This window comes from Bos indicus, chromosome 2 (assembly GCF_029378745.1).
Source record: "Bos indicus isolate NIAB-ARS_2022 breed Sahiwal x Tharparkar chromosome 2, NIAB-ARS_B.indTharparkar_mat_pri_1.0, whole genome shotgun sequence".
Lineage (NCBI taxonomy): Eukaryota > Metazoa > Chordata > Mammalia > Artiodactyla > Bovidae > Bos > Bos indicus.
The window spans coordinates 20,182,435-20,209,814 of record NC_091761.1 but is presented as its reverse complement, the minus strand read 5'-3'; the positions used below and the strand labels follow the sequence as shown (position 1 = coordinate 20,209,814).

The 27,380-nt window shown below is 39.8% G+C and overlaps 2 long non-coding RNA genes across 2 annotated transcripts in view; one reads left to right on the top strand and one right to left on the bottom strand.

Moving 5' to 3' along the window:
• LOC139186998 (uncharacterized) overlaps positions 1 to 27,380 on the top strand; it is a 172,041-nt gene that overhangs the window by 17,154 nt on the left and 127,507 nt on the right. The gene's annotated exons all lie outside the window — the stretch shown is intronic.
• On the bottom strand, positions 6,252 to 8,600 carry LOC139187001 (uncharacterized). The gene is made up of 3 exons (XR_011570699.1): positions 7,931 to 8,600; positions 7,397 to 7,517; positions 6,252 to 6,493 (listed from the first exon to the last, which is right to left on the bottom strand). It is a non-coding gene; the product is annotated as an uncharacterized lncRNA (long non-coding RNA).

Sequence of the window (27,380 nt, the reverse complement as noted above, 5' to 3'; positions counted from 1 at the left end):
TTCCATCTTTTATGTTTCCCTTTATGGTTCACTGCCATTTTTGCCAACATGTGAAGGTAACTTAAAAAAACAAACAAACTTATTTTGTATTGGGGTATAGCCTACTAATAATGTTGTCATAGTTTCAGGAGACAGTGAAGGGACTCAGCCATACGTATACATGTATCCATTCTCCCCCAGATAGTTTCAGGAGACAGTGAAGGGACTCAGCCATACATATACATGTATCCATTCTCCCCCAAATTCGCCTCCCATCCAGTCTGCCACATAACATTGAACAGAGTTCCATGTGCTATACAGGAAGTCCTTGTTGGTTATCCATTTTAAGTATAGCCGCGTGTACGATTTTTTTTAAAGCAGATATTTCACCCTGACTTTGGAAATAGAGCACTTAAGAGTCCTAGATGAGCAAGGGGAGAGTCCCCATTCTCTGGCCTCTGTCTTCCTCATTGACTCATGAGTCATTGCCTGTGCTCTGATGTAAGGATGCCCTACTGTACCCAGCGCTGATGCTCCCACTCTGGTGAAGTTGGCATCTCCTGTACTTCTGTTGTCTGTCCTGGTCCCCTGGCTACTTGAGCTGCGGTTCTTGCAGGGCAGATATGTACATGGAAGTGAGGGTGCTGGGCTGTGCTTAGTCGCTCAGTTGTGTCTGACTCTTTGCAACCCCATGGACTGTACCCTGCCAGGCTCCTCTGTCCAAGGGGATTCTCCAGGCAAGAATACTGAAGTGGGTTTCAATGCTCTCCTCCAGGGGATCTTCCCAATCCAGGGATCAAACCCAGGTCTCCCACATTCCAGCCATATTCTTTACCATCTGAGCCACCAGGGAAGCCCAAGAATACTGGAGTGGGTAGCCTATCCCTTCTCCAGGGGATCTTCCAGAGCCAGGAATCTAACTGGGGTCTGCTGCATTGCAGGCAGATTCTTTACAAGCTGAGCTTCCAGTATTAGATGTTAAATGAGCAATGTCTTCAGTGCATACTTTTACTTGACTTTGATTACTTTGTATGGCTCAAGCCTAAACCACTCTAGTACTGTCATAAATTACCTGCCAATGAACTGGAAAGCCTTTTGCTGCAGTGCAATTTACCAGTTCAGTGTGGGCCTTGAAAAGTTTCCTTGTATTTTCATAGTTTACATGCTCAGTCTAAGTTTAAAAAACATCTAAGTGATAAATACAAAAGATCAAAAGATAGTCCTGAAGGCTCTGCACCTGTATGGAGATGGTTCATTTTAACTGTGTTGTGCCAGCCTCTGTTTTTGGCTATTGTCATCACTTATCTTTTTTTTTTTTTTTTTTTTTACAGACTCCTCAAAAAATGATTCAGTGTAGAGGAGATAAAAGTGATTCCCGGGTGTTAACATAAGAAGTGAAATCAGTGACCAACATTAGTTTCCCATCAATAATGATAATTATGCTAATTAGTCCAGGCATCACACACCTGTGCAAAGCCCTTATCCCTATTTTACAGATGAAGTAACTGAGACACCAAAGGTTAATTGCTGGCACAAAGCCATGCCGCAACTTTGTCAGTACCACAGTTTAAATCTCCCACTCTTGCTTCCTTGGCAATAGAGAAATTCTTCTTCTTTTCAAAGAAGGGAAATTTATTGCTTGCATCACAGGAGATAGGCACCGATGAACAACAGAACAAAGAGATCACATATTGTTCTAAATTTGTAGAATCTTTCTGTGTTAGTGGAGACTTTTACTGTATTTTCTAGGTTGGAGTTATTTTAGTGTCTAAAATTCCACATTATGTACTGTTAGCAAAATCAATAGTCACCCATCCGAATGAGGAGATGGTGGTTAGGAATGGCACAGACCCCCGCGTATCCTTGTTTGAAGATAGAGTCAGTTCAGTGAGATCCTCTACTTCTTTTCATTTTCTTTCCCAGAAGAATATGTGTTTTTTCCCTCCCCAAATGTTTCAGTGAATGTTGCAGCTGTGCAGCAAGAGGCAGTTTTGCATGCATATATTCTGAGAACAATGTGGAGTATTTATCCCAGGGGATTAAAAAAACCCCCGCAACAACAAACTTGAAAACAGATGGTTCTGATACAATCTGATAAGAATGTAAACAGGAAAATATCTTTGTTGACTTATTTCTTAGTAATTAGTAATAATTAGTTATTGTCTGGAGATGAATTACAGTTTTGATTTCGCAAGTGTGGCCACCAACAGCCTCTGAAAGTGAAACCAAATTTCTGAAATTGGTAAGGAATTACTGACTCCCACTGAAACCTCCCCATTAACATTCTCCTTGATTGATATATAAGAATGAAAACTCTGGAAAGGATCATTTCTGCATTCTTAATTGTTTCATTTGTTACCGTATGATTGAGAGATATTAAAGCCCTATAATCAAGCCATAAATGGGTTCACTTGAAAAATAACTTAAAATGTCTCTACAGCTTAGAGCACTAACACTCTGCTTCCTTCTCTCCCTCCTTCCCTCCCTCCCTCCGTTCTGTTCCTTCTTTTCTTTTTCTGATCTTAGATGAAGATAAAATCTTCTCTCTTTAGAGCCTGAACTGGTTTTCTTTGAACTCATTATACTTCTTTGTCAAAGACTGTATTTAGGCTGATTATTGAGATTCAGTGTTTTTGGTATTTTTGCTGAATCACGCAGCCTGCAGGATGGTTCCCTGTGTGCTTAGTCGCTCAGTCACGTCCAACTCTTTCCAACCCTTACGGACTGTAGTCCACCAGGCTCCATGGCGTTTTTCCAGGCAAGAATACTGGAGTGGGTTGCCAGGGGATCCAGGGGATCCTCCCGACCCAGGGATGGAACCCAAATCTGTGTCTTCTGCATTGCAGGCAGATTCTTTACCCGCTGAGCTATCGAGGAAGCCCTTAGATTCAATAAATATTTAATAAGTGCTTCCTATTTCGTAGGCACTGGCAATACAAAGGTGAATCATACACGCTTTCTTCTTTTATAGGACTTGCGGTTTAGATGGAGAGGCAGGTACATAAACAAACACATGTGCATGCCTGCTCAGTTGTGTTTGACTTTGTGACACACGGACTGTAGCCTGCCAGGCTCCTCTGTCCATGGAACTTTCCAGGCAAGAAGATTGGAGTGGTTTGTCTTTCCTACTCACAGGGATCTTCCTCACCCATGGATCTAACATGTGTCTCTTGGATTAGCAGGCAGATTCTTTACCACTGTGCCTCCACAAATAACTCTCCCTCAGTGGTGATGAAGTGTGTGAAGTGACATAGAGAAGAGTGGGGAAAAGGGTGCATTCCTTGGGTGAATGGGGAGCTTTACAAAGGAAATATTAGATTAGATCTTAAATATTACTGTGTCGAATCCTGGCTGCAGGGATCCACAGGTTGTGAGATCCTGAATGAAAAATTAACATTCAAATTGCCAGCCAGTTCTTTGGATAAGTTCTTCAGTTGAAACTGAACAATTAAAACATTAGTTGTTTGGGCAACATGTAAGATCATGGGATTCTGCCACTATCGGCAAGTTTTGAGAGGTACTTTTCTTTCAAAAGGCAATACTTGTAACAGAAAACTTAAGGTGCATGCCTCCATTATATTATACCATTGGAAAGAGTAACCCCTTCTTTAATATTGCAATTCAGCCATCTGAAAATATTTTCTAGTAAAGTAAACGAATACAGGTAGTCTATGAAGTATATCCCAGAGATCCTTGGGACTTCTTTTTTTAAAAAAACAGTATTCAACAAATATTTAATAAGTGTTCTATGTGCCATATGCTGTGCTAGGCATGTGGATTAAGAAAATAAATAATATATGTAACCTCTCCTTGTGGAACAAGGTCTAGTGGGAAAGGACAATGTCAAACAGGTAACTACTCAAATTATTTACTAATTAAAATGTGACAAGCACTAATGTATGTATTGTATGTGATAAACACTGTTGTTAGGTCTACTCAGCTTGATCTGGTGACAGCAACTTGATTTTATTTTTGAGAACTACCCTTCACCATTGCATGCAACCTTGATGGGGGTGTCAATCAAGTTCCCTCCCCTCCCCATCCTAGCTTGTGATCCAAAATAGACCAGTCAGGGGCTCTTTTTTAAGAATGAGCGGGATCTCTTTCTCGTTTTATAGTCTAATATCCTGAAAATCTGTACCTGATTCGTTCCTAGCCTTTCCTTTGGTTTTGAGAATTACCTATATCCTTCCAGGGCTTCCTTGGTGGCTCAGACGGTAAAGCGTCTGCCTGCAATGCAGAAGACCTGGGTTCGATTCCTGCATTGGGAAGATCCCCTGGAGAAGGAAAAGGCAATCCAGTCCAGCACTCTTGCTTGGGAAATCCCATGGATGGAGGACCCTGATAGGCTACAATCCATGGGGTCGCAAAGAGTCGGACACGACTGAGCGACTTCACTTTCACTTTCTTTCTATATCCTTCCAATGCATTTGTTAAGTTAATCAGCTTCCACTGCTTGCAAACAGTAATAGTATGTATAGAACTGCCTCAAAATCCAGGAATCAAACAAGAAGTAAACTAAGATGTGGCATGATTTTGAGGGTTTGGTGGAGTTTAAGAATAGAGAATTCATTTGACTGTGATGCTTAGAATACTCTATTTTTGCATAGCATGATTTTGGTGACATAGATTAATTTCTGTTTTCTTGCATCTGTAACAAATACTATTTGTATGATAATATCAGAATTAATAATATTTATAAAACAATGTAAATATTATAACCCTTAACAGCATAAAAGCTATACCCTGACAGAAGTCTGGAGGTGGAGAGGTGTGCTAATGTAAATAAATATTTTCTAAAGCTGCTAGATCTAGAAATGGAGAGATAACTATGTTATACATGCAGATAAGTTATCCATCTACCTAACTGAAGAACTAAAACTTTGTGAATTAAATTGGGGAGAAGATAGAGAAGAAAAACATATAAATGAGTGAAATCTTTCATCGTGTAGAGAAGTCAATAGCTACTGAGTGTTTAAGGTCGAAAATCAAAAGAGGTAGATGTAAACAGATAATTTATTTAGAGCTCATGTAGAAACTGCTGGAAGAACTAAAATCTAAATTTATTAACAGTGACTTCCTTTGGGGAGAAAGGGCTAGATAGAGAATATATTTTGACATGAACTTGGCTGTAGAAGATCTGGCATTTCAGAAATACACAAGCCATTAACCTAGTGATGGCATTAAGACAGCAATATTCTCCTGAGCCCTGTTAAGACGAGCATCATTTGTAGCCAGGAACTAATCTTTGTATAAATTCATCAAAGATCAGGCTCTTATTTGAACATTACGCTTTAGGTCTGTAACTTGAAACATATGTATGAAAATGGCATAGAATTCATGCATAGAAAGAAGGAAACAATGACAGGGATTGGAGGCTGTGTACACAGGGAAGGAGGTGGGTTATTTATCTTGGAGAAGAGAAGGCTGAAGAGAGACAAAATTAACAAGCTCTGAGCAGTGAGGTGGAGCTGTAGAGAACACAAGCCAACCTCCCTTCTCCCTGGAAGGAACAGAAGAGAGGGAGTTTCAGTGGACAGCACCAGGAGAGTCTGTTTTCAGACACAGGAAGACTTTATGATCTTTAAGTATGACCAAACTGTAGAACAGGCTGTTGCAAGAAGTTTTGGAGTACTTTAGAAAGAAGAAAGAATCATTCCTTTTCAAAATATAGGGCTTATATCAGAATTCAGTTTCCTTTGGCGATGCAGCAAGCACATTTTACAGTCTGATGTCTGTGAATTTACATACAGAGGAAGGTTAATGATAAAGTGGTCTAAATAGTCCTACCTTGGCTGTGATTCCCAGGTAATAGCTCACTAGGGGGAAAAAAAAATCAATATTCACTATTTTTTCTCTCCTGGTTGCTTTATAATATATATTCACACATGTATATGTATTACTTTATATATCATGTTTTAAAAGAAATGTGTATATTCTTAGGAGTGTGTGTGTGTGTGTGTGTGTGTGTGTGTGTGTGTGATCAGTCGTGTCTGACTCTTTGTGACCCCATGGACTGTAGCCCACTAGGCTCCTCTATCCATGGAAATTTCCAGGCAAGAATACGGGAGTGGGTTGCCATTCCCTTCTCCAGGGATCAAACCCGCATCTCTTGCATCTCCTGCATTGCAGGTGGATTCTTTACAGCTGAGCCACCAGGGAAGCCATTCTTAGGAGTAGTATATCAAATTCAATTTTTGAACTGCTATTAAAATACTCATAGTCTATTCTTCTAAAAATAAAAACATATGTTTTTAATGCTAAGACACTTCAAAAACACATAAAGAACAAAAATACATTTCTTTCATTAAAAACTGAGCAAGTAAACAGAAAACATACACAAAACGGCCCTGCCATCTCCTGGCTGCTGCCTAGGTGTTCCAGCTGGGTTCCTCTGGTTGGAATCTGCTCCTCCAGGCTGTCTTTCAAGAATGGGTTAGGAGACAGTGAGGAGTTGCATCTTCATCCTTCCTCCTCATTGCAATTGGATCTCATTTCCCGTTCTCTGCTACATCTGTGTTGATACAACAAGTAGAGTGAGAATTAAGCATTGATTTACCTACACTTAAATCAGGGCTGCTTCCTTTCCAAAGCTGGTTGTCCAGTCTGTGTAGATAGCCCTGGCAAGACACTCAAAGGACCATCTGAGTGTTAGTTCTGGCATTTGTGTTTAACATCTGAATAGGAGTCTTCAACTTTGGATCTGAAGACAAAGCATGACCATCTAAGGCTCATGCTTACTTGAGACTTGGTGTAGAGGGGCAGGAAGCGGGGATGGAGTAAATGACAATTGGTTCTTCAAGTGGTGGAAGCTGCCACAACAGGATTCCAGAGCTAAAAGAAGTTTGAAAATTGCAGACCATGCTGGTCGCAGGAACAGAGGCATGACCTTACTGACCGGAGCTTTCTAGCCATGCATACCGCTTAAGTTATATATTTGGTCTCCTTTCAAGGCAGTCTGCCCATTACCTGTCTCTAATCTTTGGTGTCAAAAAAATACTCTGGTTTCTCTTGATTTCCCCTGGAAAAAACACACTCCTTTCTCTCTACCTCTCCTATCTATACAACGGCTGTATGGAATATGCAGGAGCTGAGGTCCTCTGCTCAGCTGCTACTCCAATGTGCTTAAACCTTTAACCTTCTTATGCCCACTTAACTCCAAGCTGGTCGCACTGTTTGGACCCACATCTGCCCTGAGCACACACACGGAGACCATGTGATTGCTCTCAGGCTCAGCATAATGAACTCGGGAATTTCAGAGCTAGAAGGAAGTGCTAAGGAATATCTTAAGCTTTTAATTTATAGATGAAAAATCAAGACCAAGAGAGACTAGATATCTTGCCTGAGACCAGGCTGCCCAGTGGCAGATCTAAGACTAGAACCCAGGTTGTTTATTTCCTAGGATTTTGCTGCTTACTCCAGAAAGCACCTTCAGACACGACAGGGGCGGCTCTCAGTTCTCCTCAGCTCTTCCTTGTTGCGTCCAGCTCTCGAGATGCTGAGGGCACAGAAACCTTCACTAGGGGGGCCACTGGTCCCTACAAATCAGTATTTAAGAAATGTCATTATTAGTAGAATACAGAGATATTCTCTATAACTTAGTATGGTTATTTTCCTGAATAGATCTATAGCATTCATATTATACGATAACCAGAAGTTTATATAAAAAGATCTATGCAAAGGTTACTTTTAAAAAAAATGACACCAATTAATTCTTTGTCTTTCTCATTTTAGTCTCTAAAATTCTCAGAGAGCTAGTGATTCTTGCCCTTTTGTTCATCAGTTTCCTTAGCCCTAAAATAAAACAATATGAGATAGTCTCTAAGATCTTTTCAGAACCTCAATAACTTGGATCTCTGGATTTTTATTTTCTGCAGAGTTAAGATTTGGGGACTTTATCTTGGTTTTAAATACTTCATAATGAAGACTTACTAAAATGTATGATCCTCACCTATTGTAGACTGTAGACAGAACACTTCGAGTCTCCTCTTGGTGAGCCCGTATCAGTGTGGGAGAGCATCCATCAGGCTGAGTTACACCAACAGCAATGTCCTCAGAACCTAAAGCAACCTTCAGATCACCAGTTTTTTGGAGTTCTTTTGTCAGGAGGGATGTCGTTTCTGAAAAACAGAAAAATAACAGGAAGAGAAATGAAGAAGGCTCAGAGGTTACTAATGAATGGGGAAATTGGCCGAAGGCAGAAAGCCAAGTGCCTTTTATCATCAAAATGTTTTCTTTCTTTTAAATTTCTGGCTTTGCCACTTAGCTCCTGAGCAACTTCCTCACAGGCTGGTCTAGGCCTAACATTTGACTGGTTCAGCCTCAAGGAATTCAAAGGAGCAGACCTATGTGAGGCTTTAGGGTGACGGCAATCAAGAAAATGGAGAGGTGCAGTCACGGTTAAGAAGAAGCACCTAAAGGTGAGCCATTTGTTGTCCCATTATATTGCCATCCTGGGCTTTTGACAGTATAGCTCCTTCATGTAGAAGTATACACATGGTGTATTTAGTAAGACTCTGAGTTCATAAATATCCTCTGACATGAACAGTAGATTCTGATCTCTTTCACTGCGGGAACTACATGACTTTCTTCCACTATTCCTGATGTCACTTGTGTGAGGAAATGACTTTTAATGTCCTCTGTTTAACTGGGCAGGGGGGAGGGGCCAAGGGAGGTAGACACGGATGACCAGGACAGCAGAATATAACCCTCTAGTCATGTTCTGAATCTGCCCATGACACAACCAAGCATGTATTCTAGCTCTTGTCACAACTGACATCAGCTTCAGTTATAGAAGCTAGAGAATATTTTAAAATATTCTTTATGCTCGAGATGACATAGGTAGCATTACATATCTCACACACAAAGCTAAAAGTAGAGATGCAGATTTGAGAAGCCCACAGAAGAATACTTATTTTATACAATAAAAATGGCTGGGGAGGGTTAAAGAAGCCAGAACACACCTGGGACAGTAGGGAGATGTTTCAGAGGAGTTTCACAGGGAGGAGAGAGAAGGTGGAGAAACTGTCAGGCTGTGAGACTTTGAGGCATAGACAAGCGAGCGGGCTTGGAGAAAACTCGGCTGTGTGTTAGTTACTCCACGTGCTGCCTCTTGACTGTTATCCACAAATAATGATCTCAATTGACATGACTTATCCTTGGTCTTGCAGTCAGAATTTAGAGCCCCTCACTACGAGAAGGCTAACCATAAGTGAAACAGTTTTATTTTTATTATGAAGTTTTATTCAGGCTTCAGATATTTTCATTAACAAGAGCCTAAAGGCAACTTCTGAAGTCATAGCTGGACACACCGCTCTGTTCTCTGCCCCAGCAGTCTTGTTGCAATGGTCACTTGTGGTCTAGTTTACATAATAGCTAGGAAACCAGTAAAGTTGGTGCTGAATGCTGAGGCTCAACCAAAAAATTTAAAAAAAAATAATAAGATAAAAAGCCTATAAAGAAAGGCAAGAGCTTCTAGCTCAGCTACAATATTTTGGAAAAATCGCTTAACCTCTCTGGAGCTTGTTTTCTGTGTCTGTAAAAGAAGAAGCTGAACTCTCGATGATTCTAAGCAGCTGAGAATTAAGCATATCAACTACCATGCCCATGGCACAAACACATTTTGGAACAGTAGTGGGCTCTGAGTTTAAACTGTTTGAATAGGAAATTGGTAAGAGAAGGTGATTCTACTTGTCAACTCCCCAAAGGTGTGTTGACCTTTGTCACTGCCAGGCACCTGAGTAGTGGATCAGAGAACATTCATTGTCAGAGCCAACATTGTCATCTTGGCTCTGCTGTGACATCAGTCTTACTCCAGGACCCGGTCTCCAATTTACCATGAAAATGGTAAGGGAGTAGGGCTGCAGGTTTGCCAAAGGAAACCCAGGGCAGTTTTATGCTTCCCTCACTGGAAAGGTGGAAAATTCCATTCCAAGAGCAGGACCGTGCTGTGTCTCCGGAGGCACTTAGTGTGTTAAATGTAAAATTTCCTTTGTTCGGCTCAGATTTCATCAAGAAGCCTGTTCCTTAAGATTTGGCTGGCTGGTCAGATCTGCCTACAGGGAGAGAATGAGCTGGAGTATTTTGGTTCCTGTGATAGTTATAGCTCATTATAAATGCTTAAGCAAGGGCAGATGATATTAATGTTGAGAGAGAATTTAAAGGGATAGAACATGCTAGAGAAACAGTGAAGGGTGGAGGAGGGGCGGCGGGTGGGCTAAAAGATCATCACCCTGTAGCCCTTAGAGACACTTTATAGAGCTTGGGGATGCAAACTGGAGGATATCGAAGTGTCTGTGTTGCTGGCATTTACATGTTTGGTGCAAATATCATAGTGGGTATGCTTTATAATCAAGACGGCACTTTGCAATTCATCTCTCATAAAGAATGGGAATCATTTGTTAAGGACTGATGTGCATTTATTTACTGATGTGCATAGCATTTATTACAAATAAATATGTAGCAGAGTGGTCATAGAAATGAGCAATATCAATTTAAAAATTGAGCTAGCATGAAATTGCTGAAAAGCAACAAGCATTGTGAAATCTCTTCTATGTGGAATTATCTCTGTGTTTACAGATTGATATACTTCCATATACTTCCAGTTGTACCAATAATAATGTCAAAAAAGTCTTGAACACTTCGAAAGTTGAACAATTTTACAGGGACCTCTGTCAAGCTATGAAGTATTACTGGTTAACAGGGGAACATATACTTCTTTTATGTCATTTGAAATGTATTACAACAATTATTAAATAAGTATCCCGATTTATATCTGTCTTTTAAATCTCAAACTAAAAATCCTCAAAGAGCATAAACACAAATGCCCTCAATCACAGAAAGGGCTGCTTAGCAGTCTAAGAAAAATACAATTAAAGAGGCCAATTTTTGGCATCTATGCAATTATTTTAAGATATGTTTAGAATTTGCATTTAGTAGCATGATTGGGTTATTAACCATGCAACTTATCACCCTTAGTAATCATATTAACAGAAATAAAATGCCCAGAAACTAGGAATTTGATTAGTAATCTACATTTTATACTAATTATGGGAGGCACATTATGGATTATAAATATATAAGATAAAAATCCCAGGTTACTGAGTGCAAAAAATAAACTTTCACATATTTTGACAAGCATTGCCTGGTCTGAACTATTTATAATACTTTAGAGTGTGCTAGCACTTTTTTTTGTAATATAAAAAGTAATAGAATCATAGTAATATGAGGTCCCACTAGAGATATTTGCTATTAAATTGTTGCTGAGTGCGCTGAGGTTTGGGGTAGAATTATCGAGTTTGCAGATTAGCAAAGCAGGTTCTGGCGATGTTTTAAAATTGAGTCAGTGATGCTTTAAAATGAGGCATATTTTAAGGATTCACAATAAGAATAGAAAAATAGATGAAAAGATTGGTTTGTTATCCTCAAGTGGCCTATGTTAATCAGTGCTTTTATGTAAACTAATTTTATGGCTGCCTACAGGTTTCAGCACACACAAGCAAGGGTTTAGGAATGAGGCAAAGTTCACAAGAGACTAATTGAAAATGAGGTGTGACATTAATTTAAATAAGTGTTTTCCCATTTTGCTTCAGCTTGCTTTTTATTTTTTTAGTCTTTCCCATTTCAAACATTATCAGGGCGAACCCAGAATGGCCCGATTATGTGAAATTAGCCTTTTGTCTATTTCTGATCCTAAATTTGGTATACTTTGAATTGCACCCTGAGGATTGCCAGTGGGAGCTCCCTTCTCTCCTGGACACTGTAAGGTTTGCAGGACACCAAAAAAAAAAAAAAAAAAAATACAATACACTCATCTCTTCCCCACTTGCCACGGGGAAGCTCGAGTTTGTGCCTTTGTTTCTTCTTGCTTTGAACAAAGTTGCCCAACATAAAAAAGCCACTTGATAAGGGCTGAACAGTTAAATTGACTCTCTTTTCCCTGTCCACCAGTTTAAAAATGAAAGGGTCAGTTGTATGGCCAGAGAGGAATTCTTTACAGTTGCCAAATAATGGTTTTAATTATCTATGTGCCACTGTAGGATTACCACTGGTGAGGAGGTAATTATGGGAAGTTCTAGTGGAAATCCTAGAAGTTTGGCAGAAATCATTTTTGACAGTCATCTTCAATTTATTTTGAAACAATGTCTTAAACCAGAATTAGGTAGTTGTTTAGTCACATATAAGGTAGTTAGCTTGTATGATATGATTAAACAAAGTAATTTATAATATAACTATCATGAAATATCTGTGCTGGAAAAACAATCTTATAAATTTTGCTAATTTCCATGGTATTAGTAGTTATACCTATTAGAGGCCTGCCTGCATGCATACTGTCTCTTTGGTCTTGTCTGACTCTTTGCGACCGCATGGACTGTATAACCTGCCAGGCTCCTCTGCCCATGGAGATTCTCCAGGCAAGAATACTGGAGTGGGTTGCCATGCCCTCCTCCCGACCCAGGGATTGAACCTGCATCTCTTACATCTCCTGCACTGGCAAGCGGGTTCTTTACCACTAGCACCACCTGGGAAGCCCATTGGAGGCCTTTATTATACCTATTAGAGAGCCTTTCTTTAATATTAACATTAATTATTAATCCTAATCTTAGAATTCCAAGGATCCTGAGATGCTATCTTATCCAGCTTCTTACCTTCAGAGATTAGGTTAAAGTTCTGCCTCTTCCTTGAAAATGATTCTTTCTGGCCCAAACCTTGGCAAAGGCTTCCTGGCTTTGAATTTTGTGTGCTATCTGTGGTGGACATTTGGTACTTAGCATGGGTTACCCTATGTTACAGTTCAGGCATGTGTCCTAGCTCCTGAACTAGAGTCACACCCTTCGAGGCAAAACCTGGATTTAGACATTTCAGTCTATGTCCTGAAATCCTGGGGCTGTGGTCTACCGCAGAAGATCGTCATGATGCCCTGAGGGTGATGATATAAATTTATCTTGAAAACCCTGCCAGCCCTTAACAGTCCTCTCCTGATATTTGATAAACAGCTTGAATTAGACAGTGTTAGAAGGAGATGGCAACCCACTCCAGTATTCTTGCCTGGAGAATCTCATGGACAGAGGAGCCTGGCGGGCTACAGTCCACGGGGTCGCAAGAGGCGGACAGGACTTAGTGACTAAACCACCACCACCTAAAGCGGGCTTCCCTGGTGGCTCAGACTGCAAAGAATCTGCCTGCTAGTGCAGGAGACCCAGGTTCGATCCTTTCTGACCCAGGGGAGATCCCCTAGAGAACAGAGTGGCCACCCACTCCAGTATTCTTGCCTGGAGAATTCCATGGACAGAGCAGCCTGGTGCGCTACAGCCCATGGGGTCACAAAGAGTCAGACACGACTGAGTGAGTAACTCAGAAATGTCTGGGAACTTGGAGATGGTCTAGTCTAATTTCTGTTTTATATATAATGAAACTGAGTAAAACCCAAAGAGACAAAATCACTTGCCTAAGACTTATTGCTAGTTAATGACAGAATTTGGATCAAAATTCCAACTTCATTGCCTCTGGGTCCAGAACTTTCTTTTCAGCATGCCATCTGATGTCATCATCCATGTACATACCCCCCCACCCCACCTTAGGTTTGTTCATCAGAATGAATGAATCCTTATAAATGTCTGAGGTGCCAGCCGTTTGTTTTTTCCTTTGTGTTCATGAGCTGGCGGCAGCGTCTGATGCGACAGATGTGTTTTGATATCAGCCAGTGACCCTGGAACTGAATTTACAACATCCGGGTATTCTACATTCTTCTGAACATGTGATTTTTTTCCCCCTCTGAATTCTATGTTTTTCGGTTGCTTATAGAAGATCAAAGTGGAAGCTTTGGGAAATAAGTCTTCATCATTCACTACTGTTCCAAATTGGGAAAACCAGGTCAGTGAATTGTTCCTCTGGTTTGGAAAGGCCATTTGAAGCATTCTTAGACATGTAGCTAAGCAAGTTTGGCGCTCTCTGACATTACATAATTTCTCTGCTAAACCAAAGTTCTCGAGTTTGCTGTATAACAATATGTTACATTGGATTAGCTCAATATTGGCTCAAAGCTCAGTGTCATCATTTGTCCAGCCTTGTGGTATTTCCCCAGAGGGAAGCTGATAGGTTTTAGCTGACTGGTTTTTCTGTCACTGGGAGAGTTTTTAGTGAACAAGTACAATAGAGTTTTCATTTGTGGCAGATGTTATCTTGTTTCTAGTTTTTGTTCAAGTTGTTTTAAGGAAAAGTACCACCCATTTGCTCTGACCAACTTAAAAAAAAAAAAGATGAAAAGATCTTCTCAGCACAAATAATAGCAAAAAGCACATGAGGATCTAAGCTTTTGAACTCTCAGACAGCTGGGGAGCCCAGAATTGGCATAATTCTTTCTTTACTAACTTCAGAGCCCCATGTGTGTGATCAGAGTAGACTGTCGCTCTGATCTTAAACAGCCCTGGTGTCACACAAGGAGTTTCATTTCTTGACTAAATAGACTCTCTGGTTTGAAATTAGCGTCCCACCATGAAAAACAGGACAGTACAGGGAAGTTGGCAGAAGCTTCTGCTGCCATCTGAGACAAGTACCGCTTCTGCTTCTCCTAACCCCAGTGCATTGGGACACTATGTGGATGCAGGGACCCAGTGATTCTGAAGTCTCTCCAAGGAAGGAGAATCCAACCAGGCATCTAGTAGTGACAACTTGATTTGCAGTGTAGCCCAGGTGAGTGTGGGAATTAATTAGAAATACACCATGAAAACTTCACCTTTGGTCAGTGCCATATCCAGAAAGTTGCAGACACTGGGAGCAGAGGATGGACTGGTATCAACACCTCTTTTGTATGAGAGTGGAAGCACTGTGATTTGTGGTTACAGGTTCCGTATACTTTCAAGGTCAAATTCTAAGTGGTCCACTGGCTACCCTACCTTGGCATTTCATGAACTAAAGAGGTTTTCAAAAATCATTTGAGGACTAACATAGAATTACCAATCCCCTTCCACCCTCAGTCCAATAAAGACACTGAACACACCCAGTCTTCCTTGCATCTTTGTTTCACAGAAAAAGGGAAACTTTAACTATAAAATGAGAGAACCACAATCTAAGGCTGAAGTCCTTCAAATCGAATACATTTGAGGGAAGAGTCCCTACATCGTACCTCTTAAAAAGAAGTCCTCTCATTTTGCAGCCTGCCTCTGAAAACATCGCACAGACCTCCCTTTGAAAAACCAATGCTGCAGTGAGCAGCATTAGCAGACTCTCACTGCTCATGACCATAGCACAGGCTGCCTTTCTGTATGCTTGACACTGTTTAAAGTCCAGCTGAATGTTTCTTCATACTGGCTGGAGCCTTATTCCCTAGTTTTGGGACTGCTGCTGGTATTATCATAATTTATTCATTCACAAATATGTACAACTGCTCTGATTCAGAGGAATGCTTGCAGAGACCCAGCTTCTGACTGAATTCCCAATTTCATATTGCAAGAGTGGAATCCAGGATGGCTCCCCTTGTTTCCAGAAGCTCCCACCTTCCATCCAGGGCACAAAAATTTCTAAAAGTTTATAGTTCACCTGGGCTTCCCTGGTGGCTCAGACGTTAAAGAATCCACCTGCAATGCAGAAGACCTGGGTTCCATCCCTAGGTTGGGAAGATCCCCTGGAGGAGGGTATGGCAATCCACTCCAGTATCCTTGCCTGGAGAATTCCATGGACAGAGGAGCCTGGCAGGCTACAGTCCACGGGGTCATAGAGTTGGACACAACTGAATGACTAAGCACAGCACATAGTTATCCTGGCATACTAAGGTGTCAACAAAAATTCTTTACAAGGAATTAGGTACCTGGGCTGTAATTTGATGTTCTGATGCTAACTAGCCAGATGGTCCTAAACAAATCATTTAAACATTCTGGATCAGTTTTCGGGTATGCAAGATGGAGATAACACCACCAGCCATGCTCTGGAGACTGTAATTTATTGGATACTCTCCGAGCTTCAGAGTTCTTAATCTGTAAATTGAGTGAGTGTGGGTGACTGGATGACCCAGATCTTTTTCCTTTTTTGCTTACAAAAGTTGTTAGCATTTGTGAGTAGGATTTGCACACACCAAATATTCAGTGAAGGTATAGTATGGGTCAAGCACTGTGCTGTATCTCAAAACACAGGAAAATCCTGCACTATTTATTCTTTAGGTCGTGTTTAGAAGGTCATGCTTCTCTCATTTGTATCGATAGTTCATTTCTTCATTCATTCACTCATTTGTTTAATTAACAAACATGGACAGACCCAGGCCATGTCCTGGAGAGAGAAAATAACCTTGCTGCCCTCAAGGAGCTTGAAACTCCTGTCCATAGTCTGTTATTAAAAAAGAAAAGAAATACATATCCTTTTTTTGTTCCATGAGAAACAAAAAGCACATTATATAGAACATAAGCAAAAATTGTGAAATAAGCCTGTGTCTATTGTTCTTGCTGCTAAGTCGCTTCAGTCGTGTCCGACTGTGTGCAGCCCCATATACGGCAGCCCACTAGGCTCCTCCATCCATAGGATTTTCCAGGCATGAGTACTGGAGTGGGTTGCCATTTCCTTTTGCATATTGTTCCTGAGTATAAGCTTACTGGAGAATGACTCTGTCTCTGCCTACCATCTCTCTGCCTTCTGTTTTTTACTATTAATATACAAAGAAACTCAATGTTTGATAAAGTTAGGCAGAAGTTATTCAATCCAATAAAATTAGATAAAACATCTTTCTGACAATGAAATTCAAATAACAGAATCTAATGTAATTTAAGGGCATCAAAAACCAAAGAACATTTAAAGTACCTCCAGCCTGTGAAATCAGTTCATTTGCTCAATGTAGTTAGTTCACAATAATTATTCATCCTCCCCTTCCTCTCAAAATACCCACCCACTAACAGCAACAATAAATAAAGCAGAAAAGAAGAAAAATCCTCTTAAGGGCATAAGATTTTCTCATTTGCTTTCTGCAATGCTAAAATTAAGTAAACACTTACAAATAGCTACATTACTTTGCATGGTGTAGAGCCAGCCTTTGATTGCCAGGTAAAATTTCTTGTGGTTCATGAGGCTAAGAAATTACTTCTGCTTTGAACAAAATCATGTGTATTCAAAATCTTACTTAGTTAAATTCAGTTGTTTGCAAAGTTAAACTGGAAAGGCTTTGTATGTTATCCTTTTTATTTAGGAATAATTTCAAAGGCACATTACTTATTGGATACCTTTCTGTTCACAATTCCAAACCAAAATATACGAGTCTCAGGCAACTCTGACACTACAAAACCCTTGACATTGTACTGCTTCATACAGATACTAAAGAATATTTGTCTAATGAATGAATATAGAAAATCAGTTGGATTAAATTAGTGATCATATCATCTTACACTTGTATATTGCTTTACAATCCATAAAGTGCTTTCACATTTATCCTCTTAAAGAAGAAATTAACTCAGTACGCTAGATCCTACTTTAAAGCTTTGGAGTTACCAAATTTGTCCTCAGCCTGAAGTGAAAACAATAGTAGAAATGTGCTAAGAAGTGTGAATAATTAGAAGAACAAAACAAAACAGAAACAATAACGTACATAAAAAGCTTAATAAAATAAAATTGAACCAGAAAGGAAAACTGTGGTTTAAATGATTGTCCTACTATTATTTTTATATAATCTGGGGCAGAGTTGATCCCTAAGCCAGCATTCCACATCCAAGGAATGTTTACTCTTATGTGTATGAATATGTGCACGTGCAAAGACATACACAGGCGTGTGTACTGCAGCTTCACTATTCTTCCTAGAAATTGAGCCAGGAAAACTGGAGAATCATACATTTTTACAGTAGAGCTTCGCTGCAGGCATCCAAGGTGGCAGCCATTCACATAACCAGACAATGGAATCTTTCATTTTTCCTAGTTGGAGCCATGGCCTTGATCTAGCTGAATGTCAGTAATAATAGTGATCACCAGTGCTCCCGGATAGTCAGCTAAGGACCTCCAAACAGATCCCATCATGCAACCCTCTTTCTTTGCTAAGGCTGTGGATGATAGAAAGGAATTCCTTCCTTGAGGAATGAGAGGAAGCTCACTTCAGTTCCTGGACACCCCAGCTCTCATTTTTGTCCCAAGAGCTCAGACATCAGTCCTGATCTTAAACTGCTGTGCGTTCTAAGACATCTCCCAGAGAAGAGCATTTCAGCTGTATGAGCTGAGGGATGCTACCTGCACTGTGGTGAGTGTTAAGTTAGTAGTAAGTAAACTACTAAAGTCCTTGGGTTTTTCTGTTGTTGATGTTGTTCTTATTTTTCTCTTGGACAGTTTTAGTCAGTAAACACACATAGTAATGTGGAGTTATAAATAATTCACAGGAAGCTTTTTTTTTTTTTTTTTTAAAGTGTGCACATAAAGCACATAAGTCTCTGAAAAGATGTGTTCCCAGCTGTGTGCGTGTACCTTTTTGGTACTGCCTCACTCAGATTCCCTAAGTGTGGACTTCCTAGCTCACAAGCCTGAAGTGCCCCCAGGCCACAACCAAGCTCATCAGTATCTTGTTCTCTCAAAATTAAATGCAAAAGAGATTAAAAGAAGAAACAAAAAAGAGAGCTAGAAGCCGGGCAGTAGTTGGAAAAAAACATCTGGGCTTTTCGGAGACCGGAGTTTATCAAGATGCTCATGAAAACTTATAAAGAAAGCCATTCGAAAGCTCATGGGCTTCCCAGGTGGCGCTAGTGGTAAAGAACCTGCTTGCCAACGCAGGAGACATAAGAGACTCGGGTTCAATCCCTGAGTCGGGAAGATCCCCTGGAGAAGGAAACTGCAACCCACTCTAGTATTCTTGCCTGGAGAATCCCATGGACAGAGGAAAGTTCACATCCAGGAGGACTGAGATGGAACAGGAGTAACATTTAGAATCAGAGGACTTGGGTTTCAGGTTCCTGTTCTGCCACCTCAGAGCAGTTGAGTATCGGCAAATCACTTTATCCCTGAGTCTGTTTCCTCATCTGTAAAATAGGGACACTGATTCTATGTCACAGTCTTTGTGAAGGTACGATGAATAACTACATGAAAAGCAGTTAGTACTTTATAAACTATAAAGTGATGTCAAAAGATTTTCATAGCAATAACTATTTTGTTATAAAAGTAATAGATGTTTGTTGCAGAAAATTTGACAATTATGAGTTGTAATGTACTGACAACATGACTGAGGGATTTGGGGGATCAAACACAGATCCTAGTAAGTCTGAAGCATCAGTCCTAACGTTATTGGGGTTTACCTCCCTGTGCATTCAGAAACTGCTTGGGAGCTCTGGGTGGTTGCACGCTGCCCAGAATGCCTAAATGGTTAAGGTCATTTAAAGAGTTTCCATCAAAAGTTTTCTCAGAAGTAACCAACCAGCAAAACTGCAGGTGCTCAGAGAAACTTGTCACGTGTCCCAAGGCCCACGGGATGGGAATCAGGGGCCAGAACTCTAACCCTGATCCCCTGTTACCTCTTCACTTCCCTGGGCCTCAGTTTTCTCATTTGCAAAATGAACCATTGGGAAAAATACTCTTTGAAGTATCTACCCAGGTATGGTTTTCATGAGTCTTTCTCAGTCTGTTGTTTGGGTGGACTCTTCAAGCACAAAGAGGGATCAACTGGGTGAATCACACCTGCTTGATGTCAGTTCAGGGCACGTCCCACAGTACTTCTGGGTGCCTTCAGGAATTTTGAACACGACTGTCACGCCGTGTCGCCCCTAAGACGGGGGCAGGGGACCCAGTCAACAGCAATTATGAGGGGCATGAGTATTGTTCGGTTTAAAAATGTTTCCATTTCCCTCTTGTTTTCTTTGAGTGAATGAACAAAGCCTCAAATATGGCTAGAAAGTCAGAAATCTGTATTGGCTATAGATTTTTTTTCCCCAGAAGTAAGTAGTTAAATAAAAAAGATGGGACTAAACAAGGTGGAAAGGCAGAGAAGCAGCTGTCAAGAGGTACCAGAATTCTTCTTGTCGCTAAAGGGAACAATAATATATTGCAGAGCATTGCAATGCTGCTCCAGACAGTGGATTTCAGTCGAGATGGAGCCCTTGGAGTGTTCTGGAATGAAAAGTTCTTAAATATGTTTAAGTGCCGACATACAGATTTAATGTCAGGGTTCTTTGACCTGAAATCACCACAAGGCTCTACCCTGATTAAAGCAGTTTTTATGGGGGATTTGGATCTTGCTAGCGTTTGCCCATTCAAGACAATTTACTGAAAAGTTGGGTCAGATCTTATAAGAACACAGTAAAGAATAGAACCTTTTTTATTCTTTTTTAACTTGTCTTCAAGAATATCTGCTGTCAGAATATTGTGTTCAATATTAAAATGTAGTCTCTTAATAAAATGGTTTTGCTTTCACTTTAGTGTGATGATGGTATGCATTAAGCTCTGAAAGACCTGAGGGCCAAAAAACAAGTGATATTTTAAAATGAATTTTTAAAAGCATTAGAAATTTTAAAAGTAGCTTTCTTTAGAACATAATGAAATGTAAGTTGAGAAGGTAACTTGCCAAAGTGATGCTGGTCTTGTAATATTACTGGAAAAGTCTTTCCGACTGAACCAGTAATACCCTACTTTAAAAAAAGGAGGGGAGGGAGGCTGAGGTACTCATATTAAATTCCATGCAAATATTCTGGTTATTTAGTAGTAATTTATCGTATATCGTAGTTTTACTGGAAATTTTCTGCTCTTAGTTCTTAAAAGGTTTTACAGTCTCATTTAGCACTTTTACTCCTAATAATCAATATTGATTTTACTTTGTTCGTTTTGGATTTTAAAATTTTTACCTAGAATTCAAATCTTAACTGTTTTTAAAGTAACATAGCTCATTAAAAAAATCAGACTTACTGGGAGACATTCATTGCAATCTGGAAAACTATGAATTTCCACTTATTTAAGGTGGGTTCTTTGTTGTAAAAGAAATGACAGTTCTGGGGAATATGGATTTGGAATCATTGACAAAATATTAAACAAGAACATGTGCAGCATTTTCCAATATCTTTTCAAAATTAGGTGGCTGTGGTTATTTTGCCTCATAGTGTGGATTCTGGTTTCAGCCTGGCTATTTATCTCTGTATTTTGGTGGCTTGGTGTGTCTAGGACTCACTTCTAACTGCTCACAAGTTAAGTTAACTTTATAGGGCACAATGCCAGCTGGAGACCACCGAGGTAGGCCCAATGTACTATGAGAGGTCCTCAGGAGACAGTGGACACTAGGGATGATTCTTGCTCCCTCCCTGTGTTGTGACAGGAAACTGGAATTATTCATTTTTTGCATCAATAGCCTTCCCCCTCATTTTCCAAGCTTTCTCTGATAACATGGCACCCGTAACATCTGGAATACAAACACTTGTCCAAAACCCTTCAATTAAATCCTGCAAACTGTTTTCTTTAAATGTTTCCTGTGATATTTTATGTGGCGTTCAATTCCGTCTTCTTTTGAAATGTAAAAGATGACTTTGGGGGTTGTGGTTAGCATTCAGTGACACTAGCAGAAAATTAAAAGTGTTTCTGAGGTCTACCTTTACCAGTCCCACACTTGCAAACGCTGGAGCTACCTGGGGTCGGCCGGGGAATGTCTGCTGTCACATTAGTGATGTGATAATGGGCTTCACATATCACCTGGACATTAATAGAGGGAAACCACTCACTGCTTCTGAAAGCAGCTTTGTTCTCAGCTGGTGTCCTGGAGGCACTGTGTAAGTACAATGGACTTTCTATCATGGAGGTGAAAATCAGAAATTACCTAAAGTCATCTTTATTGCCGGGGTGTATTGAGGGGTGTGTGTGTCTGTGTGTTGTTCATCTTTGTTTAACGGGTCCACTGATATTTGATGGAAATGACCAAAATTCAGCTAGTTGTATAAAGTATTTCCGAGTCTCCAATCTGCTCTGCTCTATGACATGCAAAACTTCTAATGACTGGGGACCTCTAACCCAGCTGCAATAGCCCATCAAAGGTGCAACTTTATTCTCTCATAACAGCCTTGTAATGTGATCAGCAGACATATCTGCAAACTTTTCCCTGAGCTGTGCAGATGTGGTCGTAAAAGAGGCGCGTATGCCATTGTGTATTTCCTACTTTCCTCCGAAAATGAATTTGGTTTCTGATTATGGCAGTGTGGTTGCTTGCCGTATAAAATTTCCTACAGGTGCACACTCTCTTAAAAGAAAGCCCAGTCTATGAAAATCAGAAACTAAGAATGAGAATGATTCAGAGCTATTAATAATTTTATAAGACTCCCTTTGCTTTGTAAAGGCATTTGCCAAAGAAGTCAATATATAAAAAGTTTCTCTAGTGCATTTACAATATTCTTCAATTAATCAAATGTAGATATTTAGGTGTTTTTCAGAGAGGCCCCTATCATATAAACTATAAACTATAACATGAACATTATTAAATAATTAGCTTCATGAATTTTTGGTTGGGAAAATTATAAACCATGAATTAACTTGCTGTATATGTTTATTTTAAAATTGAGCATATATATTTTACCTGAAAAAAATCAGGCCTCGAATTATTGTTCCTCAACATAAAATGTACGGCTTCTAAAACTTAGTTTTGAGTTTTTAACCTATTTCTGCTCTGAGGAATATGGGCTTGTGAAACAGCATACGTTCTTCATATCACATTCAAAGTCTAACCTGGTTTTTTCTAGCAATCACATGGCTAGGTGTAAACAGATAAATAGTCACTGTGCACCATTGACTGCCAGGGCTCATTTTTCATCTTTTGAAATAAAAGCCCAAGAGAATTTTTGTCAGAATAAATTGAAGATAAAAAAGTTCTCTTTTGAAGTGGATACTTTGAACATGGCAGATTTGTAAGGAATTTTCTTTTGCCTTTGACTCCTTTTAAAATATAATTCTACAAATTAGAATGTTATTTATTATAAACAGTGTTTAGCTGACCCTGGATTAAGGAACTGCTTTTGAGCCAGAGTTGAAGTTTTTTTAGTTTTTGTAATTTCAGATATATTATCTGGTTTAATACTAAATTTAAACATTTTAAATTAGCTGACTTTTCCCTTAATCAGCAACAGTTACATTCCTATGTAAAAGCTGAAAATATAAACACTCACATTTTCCTCTAAAGGACTCTAATCACATTATGATCTGAAATAATATCTCCTTAATGATTCTTTGAACAACACGGTCTGTGTTTTCTTTCTCCATCCAGACTTTTCACAAATAACACGGTCTACAGCAAGATAAACAGCACTTTAACATGCTTTGCAATATGGGAAAAGGCAAGTTAGAAAAAGCAAATGAACCAAATATCTGTACTTGTAATAAGCTTCTAGACCACTTTAATGCAGAATTCACAATAGTTATGTACACTGCTGTTTGAAGGATTTTAATATTTTTTTCCATACAAGGCCATCCACAGGTAACCAAAGAAGGCAAATTACCTACAGGGGAGATTCTGAAAAAGTCCAGAAATACTAAGTGATGTATGGTGACAGTGTGAGAATAAAATACTCAGTGAATTATAACAATACTAACTACTAGTAAAGAGACATGGTTGCCAAAATCATGATCATATTAAAAATGGGCCTTCTTATTTAAGGTATAAAAAAATAACCTATCAATTCTGATCCACCTTCCATACTTAGAACAAAATAAAACAGTGTTTGTTTAAAATAAAATAAAACAAGGCTTCCAGCAAATCCCTCAAGACATTTCAAATCCTACATAAGATACACCAGAATTAAAGAGCATTACATGGACTTCTAAACGACACATCTACAGAATTATTATCCATCGAGTTATAAGGAATGGCTTCCCTTCGAGTTCAGAGTTTATTTTTTTCCCCACAGTCAATGTTTAACCCACGAAACAGCTGAGGAAGGCCAGATGGGTCAGTTTTAGCTTTCCAAGGGAATTCTGTTTAGAGAACGACACTGCAGCATGATATCCCACATTGCTCTCTAATACAAGTTTCTTTGCCAAAATTCAATTTTGTGCTATATTCATTTCTTTTTAAAAAAATATTTATTTATTTGGCTATGCCAGGTCCTATTTATGGCATTTGGGAGCTTTAGTTGCAGCACGCAAACTCTCAGTTACAGCACATGGGATCTAGTTCCCTGACCAAGGATTGAACCCCAGCCCCCTGCATTGGGAGTGTGGAGTCTTAGCCACTGAACCACCAAGTAAATGCCTATTTATTCATTTCTTGAAGGACCCCTGGAGTTCACATAAATAAATAAACAGAAAAATCTTTATACGTGCTCCATGCCACGGACCCATGGGCATAAATAACATGATGTGAATTCAAATACACATCCTTTCTCATTCGTTTCCATTTTCAGTGCCAACTTTGGCTCAATAAACAATGACCTTCAGCTTAGTGTGAAGGAAGCATCCAGTAAGTAATGCACGGAGAAGCGGTGCCCCTTCAAAGAATGAAACCCTTCAGAACAGCCAAGGGTAAGAATAAAACAAGATGAGGAGAGCAAAATACTTAAGGAGGTAGTTTCAATTTCACCTAAGGTGACCGAGTCAGGGAAATGTTCTCGAGCGTGGTTTTGCTGATGACTTTTAAAAACATTATCCAAGAACAAGCTAGAAGATATTCATGACACTGGAGTTGAAATGGTCATAGAATTGAGCATGGTCTGAGGTCTCCTGCTTCCTTCTTTATTGCACAGATTCCTCAGCTTCTCTAGAAGGAAAATGGAGGCATAAAGCCTTTCCATGTTTCTTAAAAGCATATTTTAAGGATTAAAGAATCGGAAAGATCAAATTGCTATTTATCTAGGACTCTTTCTAACCAGTGGGGCATCAGGAGATACCCTGAAAGAGCTGATTTATTGAATCCCCAATTGAATTGGCCTTAGAGAGTTAATACAGCATCCACGGTGACAAATTTACTCACTACCAATGAATTGCATTAGATCCATTATTTTTAAAGCACTTTTCCATCTGGGAAGAAAGTTTTGCGGCATAAATCCCACTCTTTTCAGTAGCATGGCTGGAAGGCATCAACCTTTTACGAGCTAGGAAAGTCAGGACTTTTCTTCTATTAATTTGCCAAGTATTCTCTGCCCTCATGAGTTTTAACATGATGAAAACATAGACGATGACAGAGGACAAGGACAAAGAACAGAGATGGGCCTTTTAATTCTGTGGAAGCTTGCTTCATAGGATTTGGGGCTGACTTTGGCTCAGAATGGGTCCTGAGTTAACAACTACAGATTCACTTTAGTTGAGATCTACTTCCAGGTAAGTCTTGAAATTTGAGCAACTCAAAATTTTAGTTGATTTAGCATGGTCTCCAGAGTTCCAAAAGCTGAGATGCCCTGTCCCTAAGCATTTCCACAGGGGCAGTATTATATAATGTCAGGAATATATACTTGAGAGCCCAGTGATCTGAGATCAACAATGTGCCACCACTGTTCACTGTTTGGTGAAATTAATTTCACCTCAGTAAGTTTCAGTGACATCCTCCATAAAATGGGAATAAGAACAAAAGCAAGTTAGAGTGTTATGGTGGGCTTTCCAAGTGGCGCTAGTGTTAAAGAACCTTCCTGCCAAAGCAGGAGATGTAACAGACTCAAGTTTGATCCCTGGGTTGGGAAGATCCCCTGGAGGAGGGCATGGCAACCCACTCCAGTATTCTTGCCTGGAGAATCCCATGGACAGAGGGACCTGGTGAGCTACACAGTCCATGGGGTCGCAAAGAGTCGGACATGACTGAAATGACTTAGCACGCATGCACACACAGAGTATTATGGGAAGAGTAAGTGTGATAATGCATGTGAGCCTCCTAGCCTGGTGCTTGGCACATTGTAAACCATCTCTAAATGTTTGCTCTTATTATCATTAGTCCATTATCACGGACTTTCCTGATGTGTGACCTAAAGTTTCTGCTCAGCTCAAGATGGTGCCCTTAGTATTCTAGAAGAGTCTAGTAGACACTGGTTCAATCATCTAATGTGTAAATGAAGGACTTTAGACTTTTTTTCTGGCTCCTGTCAACATATCTCATCCATTAATTTTGAAATTCCTATTCTGGACACTAACCTGAATGTTTTATCCATTCGTTCAGTGCCATGTTAGGGCCTCTGTGGGCAACTTGTATCAGTCCCTTGAAAACCAGACGAGACAGTTCTTTCTTATCTTTTGGTGTCATGAAAATACATGGAGTGACTTTATAAACAATATGAAGCATATCTGCACATATAGATGAGCTGGATTTGAATTTCATGCAATCTGATTCTTTGATAATGGCCTGACATGCTGTGATTCATAGGGTCGCAAAGAGTCGGACGTGACTGAGCGACTGAACACTTACTGAAGGCTCAGCAAAAGGCAATCACTGGGCTAAGGACCTTCTGTAAATTATCCTTACAAGAATCATACAAGGCAGACACTATTTTTATTATTCTAAACTTTGAACACAAGGATTCGAGTTCAGAGTCGGTACCCTTAGCTTACCCTAAACTACCATCCTAAGATAGGACTGATGGCTAACCCATTTTTCAAAAAGTCTAGATGTTTGTCCAGGACTGTCTGTCCCCTTTGAAGACTGCATCCTTATTCCTTGCCACCAGGTTGCACTGAATCCAACACAGTTTCATTGCATTTATTAGCAGCCATAATCCTTCACACTTTTATTTGTAATTTCCAGTTGACAGAGGGGTATTATATGCTTTGTTATTCAGACCTCCTCTTTTACCGGAAAAATCGCAAGGCTCTCGTTTATGTAATCTTCACCGGGAAGTCACTCTTGCCCACTGTTTGCTGCTCAGGAAACTGAACCTTGGAGAGCGGACAGGACTAGACCCTGGCCACCACACTGATGAGCGATCAGTGTAGAGTTAAACCTAGGTGTTTTGATCAAAATAAATAGTGAAATTATTGTTAGTCTTGTAAAATTGAAATGATGCATTTTACATGCTCAAAGGCAGAGAGATTTTATCCTTGCTGGGTGAACCATTGCGTCCTTCCTCTTTAGCTATTTCTGACTCAGTCATTTCTGACTCAGTCACATTACTGAATCCCTCCCAAGCACTTGGTATAAGCCACACAGAGCCTGACCACAAGGAATCTATTTGAGAGGGGAAATTAGAATCTTCAGTCAAAGATATACTATAATAATAATAATAATGGCCACAAAGGAGGGTTTAGAGTCAGGAGATTGAAGGAGTCTTTGCGGGGGAGGGGGAGGCCTGTAGCACTGACCAAGGAACTGTGCTTCTTTAGCACAGGAAGGAGTTTGTGCCAAAGAAGTGCTAAACTGCTTTACTCAGCCGAGAGCTGGTTAGAGAACTGGGAGGCCAGAAAGCTCAGACTGGCACAAAAATGAAAAATGTCTTTGTCTATTAATTTTATGTTTTCTACCAGTTGTTCTCATGGTCAGTGGTGTGAAATATTTTATGAAGTCAAATGAAAGGTTC